The following is an 8,883-nucleotide window of genomic DNA, read 5'->3' as shown; positions in this document are numbered from 1 at the left end:
TCTAAAAATACTGCCATTAACCCATGAAAAAGTGCATGTATACATTTTGCCTTTAATCCCAGGTTGATAAAAACTCCAAATGGCCATGCAAAAATTCCGAAGACTTGACCTAAATATCATTGGTAACTGAGCCTGAGCAGTTCTGTGAATGTATTTATTAAATCATAGCACACATCATGGCTAGATTGTTGTCCCATTAACAAAATGCTCTAACCATTTTAAGATCATTTAGACTCTGAATGCACCGTCCTTAGTCAAGTGATTACTTATTACTCTATCAATCTGCATTCAAGTACAGAAATAAAATAACCAATATATTGTTAATTGATTATGAATAATGGCTGTTTGGTGTGCTTGATTAAAGCTAGATTTTCAAGATAGTGGAGCAGCCAAAAACTGCACCTGGATGTCAATTTCTTGATCTGACATGACATGACATGACATGAATCATATGTCCCTTTAGCAGTTCATGTTGTCACAGGTTTAATGGAGAACAATTCTGTCACGTTTGTTTTCATGACTCTAAATTTGAGTTATCAAGTATGAAACTGTAGCTACCATTGACAGTGAATAAATATCCTGAGTCTCTGCCTTTTATTTTCTAAATGTTCATCTTTAAACAAGGATTTGCATTAGGGCTATGAGAGGTAATTTATAAGGTGTTGGCTATCATGTTCACCATGAAATAATCTTAGGTTGCAATAATCACAGTAATCTCATATGAATACAGTCCATTTTAATCTTATCTTATCTCACACACCTGATATTCTGTGTTGTTCACTCTGACCTCACATGCTCAGCCTCTATATCTCGAGTTCATTGGCTGAGTCCATGTGGAACTTAAATGCAGTGCCTCTTCTAACCACTAGATGACAGAGCAGCCTACATTTTTATTAGAACGTTTTCCGTACTTTCAGTAACATCAGAGGTAAATGGGTGTTTTTAAACCAGCATGAAGCAGATGAAAAGGGTTAGCCACACAGGACAACACAGGGTCAAGTGAAGTCAAGTCGATTTTTATTTGTATAGTGCCAATTAACAACAGGAGTTATCTCAAGGCATTTTTCAAATAGAGCAGGTCTAGACCTTCTTTCTACTATTTTATTTACAGAGACCCCAACAATTCCCACCAAGAGCAATCACTTGCCGACAGTGTCAAGGAAAAACTTCAGTGTGAGTCACATAATCACAAAAATTGTTTTAGATTGATTATCAGTGGCCATTTGTCTCACACTGAACCTAAATTGAATTGTCATGCCGCAACACACTCCAAACACCTCATTCTCAATCGAAATGGTGACACGTTTGAAAACACTCCTGACCCTGTGAGACTGTAAAAACTTAATTGTCTTGATGGTGCTTAGCATTCATTGTTGAAATGCCTCAGCATGTAGGGTAATAAGACAGTTGTGTAGGTCAAGCTGTTGCCAGCAGTATCTGGAAAAATGTGAAAAATGTGTGCTACCCTCATTTCCCAACAATGCATATGCTTTGGTTTCTGTTGTCTGTCGTCTGCTAAGCAGTGCACCCAGCTAACCTCTGTTTATTTGTACAGTTGTCCTTAATCATATTGGCCTTCTCAAAGGGCTTTAGATCAGCTACATAATGCACCATTAGAGGATAATCACACCATTAAGAGAACAAGTAAATGTTTACAGAATTCACAATGCAAGCAAAATAAAGACATGTCATGACATTGTCACAGGCCATCCTATGCTCCCACACTACACACTAGTCTTGTGTAATACAATGTAAAAAAATAGGATGGAGGGGCCAAGACCCAGCTCGTCAACTGCACTTCCACCTATGGGAACACACTTCACTTTTCTCCCAGTAATATCAGTGATAAAGTGACTAGCGAATGCCTGTGTCTGTAGATCAAAAAAACATTTATGGGCTCACTGCTCAATTCCAGTGATACAGTTTAGGCTTTTAGAGTGGATAACATTATACAATACTTATCAATTAAACTGTATTCTAGAAATAGGCCAAACATGAAATATATCTTACATAAACAGGTACTATAATGCTTGTCATTTACCACTGATGTGGCTAATGAGACCAGGAATTGTCTCTGTTTTATTTTAAAGGGGTACTCAATAGCAATTTAGTGCACTTAACTACACTTAAGTAAAATTATATTGATAAGGTTTGTGGACTCTCAAGAGTCATAATGGTCAAAACCGATGTAACAAAGGCAGAGATATGCTGACTTTTAGTTCCAAGTATGCGTCAAGATCCAAAAATGCTACACAGTAAAATTCCCACAATGCAATTTGATAGCATCCAAGCTCAGCACCAGCTGATAAAATAACCCTGATGACGCCATCAGGGTTATTTTATCAGACTTTAAAGAGCTCCTCCAGAGCAGCAGAAGACATTATATAACTGTTTCTGTATTCCACATGACATGTAAACTGATCTTGACGTGCAGTGCTCCTATAATAACTTTTTTCTTAAAAAATGTTATGTATCATTGCTGAGTGGACTGTCAAGAATAGTTGCCCGTGTAGTGCAGTGCAGCAACAGCTTGCTGAATACATACATAGGCCAGACAGACACCAAGAGAATGAGAAAGTATTCCTGAAATACTGAGTTGCTTGGCAGCTAGAAAAAAACAGATGCACATAAATATGGTTGATACAGTTTGTCCATAACAATGCAGATATTGCTCCTTCTGTGCTAGCATCCATTATGCACACATAACTTGACTGATAATTTCCTGTAAATTTGAGATATGCTGATATAATCTTTTGTTACACCTCTAATCCAACAGGTAATCCCCAGTTTTTCAATTAATGACCATAATAATTACTGATCTTTAGGATAATAAATTCCTGTGTATATTTGATAAAATAATGTAGTATATGGATAGTATATAATTTTCCTAACTTCCCAATCAATAGAAAGTTTTGCCAGCAGAGCATGAAGGAGTGACACGGTCCTTTTGCCTAGGTTCCACTTGGATACATTTCACTGTTATTATCCTCAGTTACGTAAGAGAATCACATCACATGTCCTCATAAATTCCATATATAAACACGGAGTACACCTTTTAAAACACCTATAGACAAAAACACACACACACACACGGTCTATGTGAGAGAGGAGTCTGAAATTGGAAACTGTTGCTTGAGCTTTGACAGCTTTGTGTTGATGAATTAACACAAGGTACAGAGTTACAGTTACTTTGCATAGCTCCGGGCGTACTTATAACTGCTCCCAGAAACTCAGGACGACGTGTTCCTTACGGTGTTCTCCTTGGGGAAAGTGTCGTGGCTCCAACCTTTATTCTCTTTATTTATTATTGGAGTGACCAGAATGCTCATATCACACCAACCATACATAGAGGATCTCTGCCCCTAACTGATGGGTTATTTGTCAGTGTCCCAAAGTTTGTCCTGGTCTACAAGGATCAGGAATGCATGGCCTGTGCACAGAGCTGCAGAATCTGGCATGCTGACATTTTCCTTTTCTCCACTCCTTCCCAGAATGCTCCCCTGACACTCTCTCTTGTTTCACAGCACTTCTTTTAACTTCCTGACAGGAAGGAAATCTCAGGGGCAAGAGGTGCATCTCCCTTCGCCTTTCCCTCTCCTCCCTCTGCTCTTCATTAGTGCGCGAAAGTCAGAGCGAGTTTGGATCAGTTATTTCAGGCTGGCCAGAACCCGTCTTTCTCAGAATAATCCTCCATCAGCGCCCGGGCTGAAACCCTAGCCGGCTCTTGATATAGACCCATGGTCAGCACTGGCTCTGATATAGGATTCTAGCACCTGAACACTCACAAGCCTCCCACCCAACATGGGACCTGTTGAACCTGCTCACCCCTCTGATGCACGCAGATACCCCTGATGATCCCCTCGTATGATCTCTCACTTGCTCTTTTCTCTTTGTCTCTCCATCTCTCTGTAATTGCTAAGTAGAGCACCAAGACCCCATATTTACATATGATCTCATTTTACCCTGCTTTATCTGCATCCTTCAAACACTGCAATGCATTTGTTTACACATGGCCTTTCTTAACTTAGCCTTAAAAGAGACTGCAGAAACTAGAACTAGAAACTAGAAACTAGAAACTTTGTCTGTAAGTCAGTCAGTCAGTCTGTCTGTCTGTCTGTCTGTCTGTCAGCCTGTTTACTTGTTGGTCTATTTGTATCATGATCTGCCCCTGGCCTGGTTTACCTCAGTGAAGCATGGTAAAACTCTTCGAAGACAGGAGAGGTGGTTTCCCCATTCTGCTTTCGTTTGAGACGGATGTGCAGTTCGTCTGAGACAACAGCTCTTAAGGGCAGTGGCTGATTAAGATCCCTCTTCTTCTACTTCCTGCACTCTTTTCTCACATTCCCGCTCTCTTTCCTGTTTTCACACACGTGCTCAGGGTCGAGGAGTCACGGATGTGATCAGCTCCAAGGCAATCCAGTCTTGTGATGGAGAGATACAGAGTGTGCAAAGTCACTTCCAATCATGGCTCTGCAACACAGGCCTCTGGAGGTGGAAGTGCACCACGGCCTGCAGGAGAATACTGTGTTTGTGTGTGTGTGTGTGTGTATGTTTTTTTGTGTGTGTGTGTGTGTGTGTGTGTGTGTGTGTGTGTGTGTGTGTGTGTGTGTGTGTGTGTGTGTGTGTGCATCGAGTGTGGTGCATGCGTGGGTGTGCTAAAGGATATTGAATATAATTTATTAATACTTCTCATATATTTTTAAGTACAACTGCAATAGTGGTTCATTCACATTATTCTCATGGAACACTTTTGCCTGCTCGTGCTTTGCGCTTAAAAGCCTTGAGGACCAAGAACAAACGTGTTCATTTCTCTCTCTCTCACTCACAAACACATTAACACCTACACATGTGAAACCAAACATGAAAAGGCACACGTCCTGCACAGGTTGCCTTTAACAGAAGAACTGCACAATGCCATAGAAATCTGCACATGCATCCACACAAAGGAAACCATGTATGGTTTGTCATCCATGAAATGGCTGGCCTCCTCTATAGCCCCGCAGGGAGCATGTGACCGCCACTGGAATCCCCCTTTCATCTATGAACAGAGACTGAACCACATATGTCCCTGCAGAGGCATGAGGGCCCTCAGTGGTCTTGTGTGCAGGCCTTTTTTCAAACTGACCCCAGGCCTGCTCTGGAGCTGGGAACAGAGAGAAAGTTTTGGATGACTGAAAGAGAAACAGAGATAGAGGGAAATGTGAAAGTAATTGCAGTAACAACAAACAAAGCGCCTTGAAAATGAAACTGAAAATTGGTTAAATAGACTAGAAACATAAAAAAAAAACCTTTCTCTCTCTCTCTATTTCTTTCTTGCAGGGTTAGTGGGACAGCAAGTGGTGTGTGCGAGCAGTTGCTCTCACGTTTTTGTCACATGGACATTCCTGTGTCCCCCCTATAAACAAGAGACTGTTTAATGATAGGCGACGATGATTTAGCCTACTTCTGTTGCCAGCTTGTCTTCTGCCCTACTCAGCTGTAAAGAATGCCCTAATTTCACATCCACCTAACAAACAACCACACACACACACTCACGCCCACCTCTCTCTTTCACTCACACACTTGTCGCTCTGTCTCTCTTCTCACATACACACATACGCACAGATACACGGGTCTGATTCCGCTGACCCAGTGATATGGGCTAGCGGGATGCTCCAGTTATCCTGCACAGAGAGAGTCTCTGCACTTATTGGTGCTTTGGCAAAACACCGACTTCCTCACAAACATAACAATGTCGTGTTGCTTTTTCTCCCCATGATTCACTCCAGGCCGCTGACCCACTCTTGGAGGGAAGATACACACTGATACACTCATAGAGAATGTGTCTGTTTAGGCACTTGGACAGACACAAACACATAAGTTCAGTCACAGACCTGTTATGATGACCTAGACTATGATGGCCTTAGCCTATAAGGTGCATTTCATGGATAATGAGAGACTGTACATATACTGTTTGCAACTGTGTCTATCCTTGACATACTGTTTTTCATGTTGCTATTTTTTAGTTTACATCCATATCAAAAACAAAGAAGCTGGACTTGAGAAGATCAACATTAAGAAACCAGGGATAACCTTTCTTGCAATAGTGAAAAATATTGATCAAAGCCTCTGATGTGCAAAATGCCCACCCTGAGCACAAACATGAGTGGCTGAAATATGCCAATAGGTAAAGGCAACTTGTCAACCTTAGTACCCTTCTTCAGGCATCAATAAAGCAATATGCAGACCATCGCGATGCAGACTATCAGTAGACTCTAGCTACAGCTCATGTCATCAGGCTCCCCACTTGGGAGTTTGGGGTTTTGGGTCAACACCAGTGCACTCTATGGTGTCTTTATGGGAGGATTAAGGGGGTTTATAGTTGTCATTGCAAAATATGCCAATATGAGGCACCACCAGGGGCACCTTTTCCCCTTGGGTGCCCCAAGCATTTGCCAGGTTTGCCTCTCCTGATGGTGCGCCTCTGGACCTATGTGAATCGGTAAAAGAGTAATACTATTAATAATATCAATATGTAATAATACCTTCTTTTAATATAGTAATACATGTTTCCTGTGTTCTCCAAGTGTAAATTTTAGCTATCCTTTTTTTTTCTCTGTCTGTCTCTCCCTCCCTTGAGGAGGCTCTTGTAATCCAGTAATCCATCTTAATCTAAACTGAGATTACATGAGGTGAAAGAGCCACTTTGTGCATGAGATTATCCTTCAATCAAATCAGTTTGTGTATGTTGTATGTGCACACACTGGCATGTTTATATATATGTATATATATATATTTATTTATATATGCATATGTGTGTATGTGTTGGGGAGGAGGAGTTAAAGTATATAATAGTACGTGCTGGTCCTTCTCTAATGAGCAGCTGTTCCTGTGGCCTCCCATTAGTTCTTCATCCCTCTCCTCTGTTCTGTGCATTAGTAGAGGTCAGTCCAGTGCTCTTTAATCCTGCCAGTCTGATCCCCATCACGTTTCACCTCCTACTCTCAACCTACTGCCCCACTGCCCCTGCATGTCTGCTCGGCTCACTTCGCCACAGACTCCATAGTCCTCAGTTTACAAGTTTTGTGATACCTGTAACACATACCTACCTAACATACCCATAACATCAGCACTAAACAGCAAACCGTGAACTTCTAGCAGTGTCTTATTTTTTAAGACAGACAACTCAGATAGAGCCATATTAGAAAACTCAGTTTAATCATCATCCTCTCTTGTCTTATCAGTCATCACAAAGCTGAGAGAAATCCACTGTGAATTACTACTGGACTGGCAGTCATGTGTTCCTCGAGTCCCGTGCAATCCTCCACTCCGCACTATTTTTAAGCTGCCCAGCTGGCACTACCACCCCATCACTCCCTCCCCTCCACCACCACAGATGCACACACGCACACACCCACATAGATGTGTGTGCATGTGCCCGGCCCGTACGATGGTGCTCTGCCTCTACTATGCCCTTGTACGGTTGTATGACCCACAGACTAGCATGCCCCGCTGGTGTGGATTTCCATTCCTGGAGCCCACTCCTCAAACATATATTTCCCTCAGCCAATATCACGTCCTGTCACGCCTTATGCCTGCTAGCTGCCCTACTCCTGACATACATATACAGTATGTCCATGGGGACATGCAGCACATACACACCTGCTTAGCTATAAGACGTGAAACCATGTCATTTTCACATAAGCAACATAAATAGACGTCATTATGGACCTTTAGTTTATACTGCCCATACTGTATATACATAATGCTGCACTGCCTGCCTCACGTTTCCAGTGTATGTTTCACAAGGACAGGATTAGTAACATTAAGCCCTGAACTCTTGAACTCGGGACTTAATGTAGCCAGAGAACATAGAGGGTGGACTACCACTGTTCAATCCTGCAGGCCTCCCACTGTTTTGTTTTGTATGTCCATGTATGTGTGTGTGTGTGTGTCTGTGTGTTTGTATCTTAGCCAAGATGTTGACTCTGACCTTGACTGTGTGCACTATGCAGCCACCATGAGCAAAGTTTCACCCTCCTCACGCATGGACACAGGTGCCCAGGCATATGTGGGACAGCGATTGGTGTTAGCAAAAGCAAAAGTTTGATATTTTAGGAAATACGCTCATTTGCTTTCTGGCAGAGAGTTAGGCGCACATAATTAATCCATTAACTTCAAAGCTACAGCAAATAGCCAGTTAGCTTAATATAGCATAAAGACTGGAAACAGGCGAAAAACAGCTAGCCTGGCTCTGTCCACAGGAAACAAAATCTGGGGGTTTCTGTGCTGGACTGTTTCCTGGCTCTGACTAGAGCTGTTCCTTGGCAACCAGCTCCCATCCTTCAGAAGAGTTAGTCTGACACATAACCCTAAATGTAATTTTTACAATTTGGGTTTTGTATGAATTAAACAAACAACATATAATGTGTTAATTGCTGACCTTTACAGGTGCTAGTAGACAGAATTAGTTACCAATTGACAAAGCCAGGCTAGCTCTTTTCCCCTTTTCTCAGTCTTTGTGCTAAGCTAAGCTAACCGTGGCCACTGGCTATGGCCTTGTGCTGAGGTAAAAGCCATCATGCCCCCCAAATGCACCTGCTATTCTTATGGCACTTCCAAAAATGTTATTGCCTGTAACACTCTCAGCAGTTTTGTGATGTTGCCCCTCAACGCTGCACTTCAGGTCTTAATATAGCACAGAGTTTTTGTGTTCAGCCACTAGTGAAACATAAACATTAACGCAGTGCAGAATGACTGAATTATTGATGCCCAGCTGATGGGCTGTGTTCAAACATTTCCCCAGTCTCCTTCAGTGTGTGTGTGTGTGTGTGTGTGTGTGTGTGTGCGCGTATGTGTGTGCCAGACAGAAAAACAGAGAGGGAGACAGACAAAAAAAAAGAA

The sequence above is a fragment of the Seriola dumerili genome, unplaced genomic scaffold (genome assembly GCF_002260705.1).
Source record: "Seriola dumerili isolate Sdu_G_001 unplaced genomic scaffold, Sdu_1.0 BDQW01000088.1, whole genome shotgun sequence".
Taxonomy (NCBI): domain Eukaryota; kingdom Metazoa; phylum Chordata; class Actinopteri; order Carangiformes; family Carangidae; genus Seriola; species Seriola dumerili.
The sequence above is the reverse complement of the archived record's forward strand: the minus strand, read 5'-3'. Positions refer to the sequence as shown.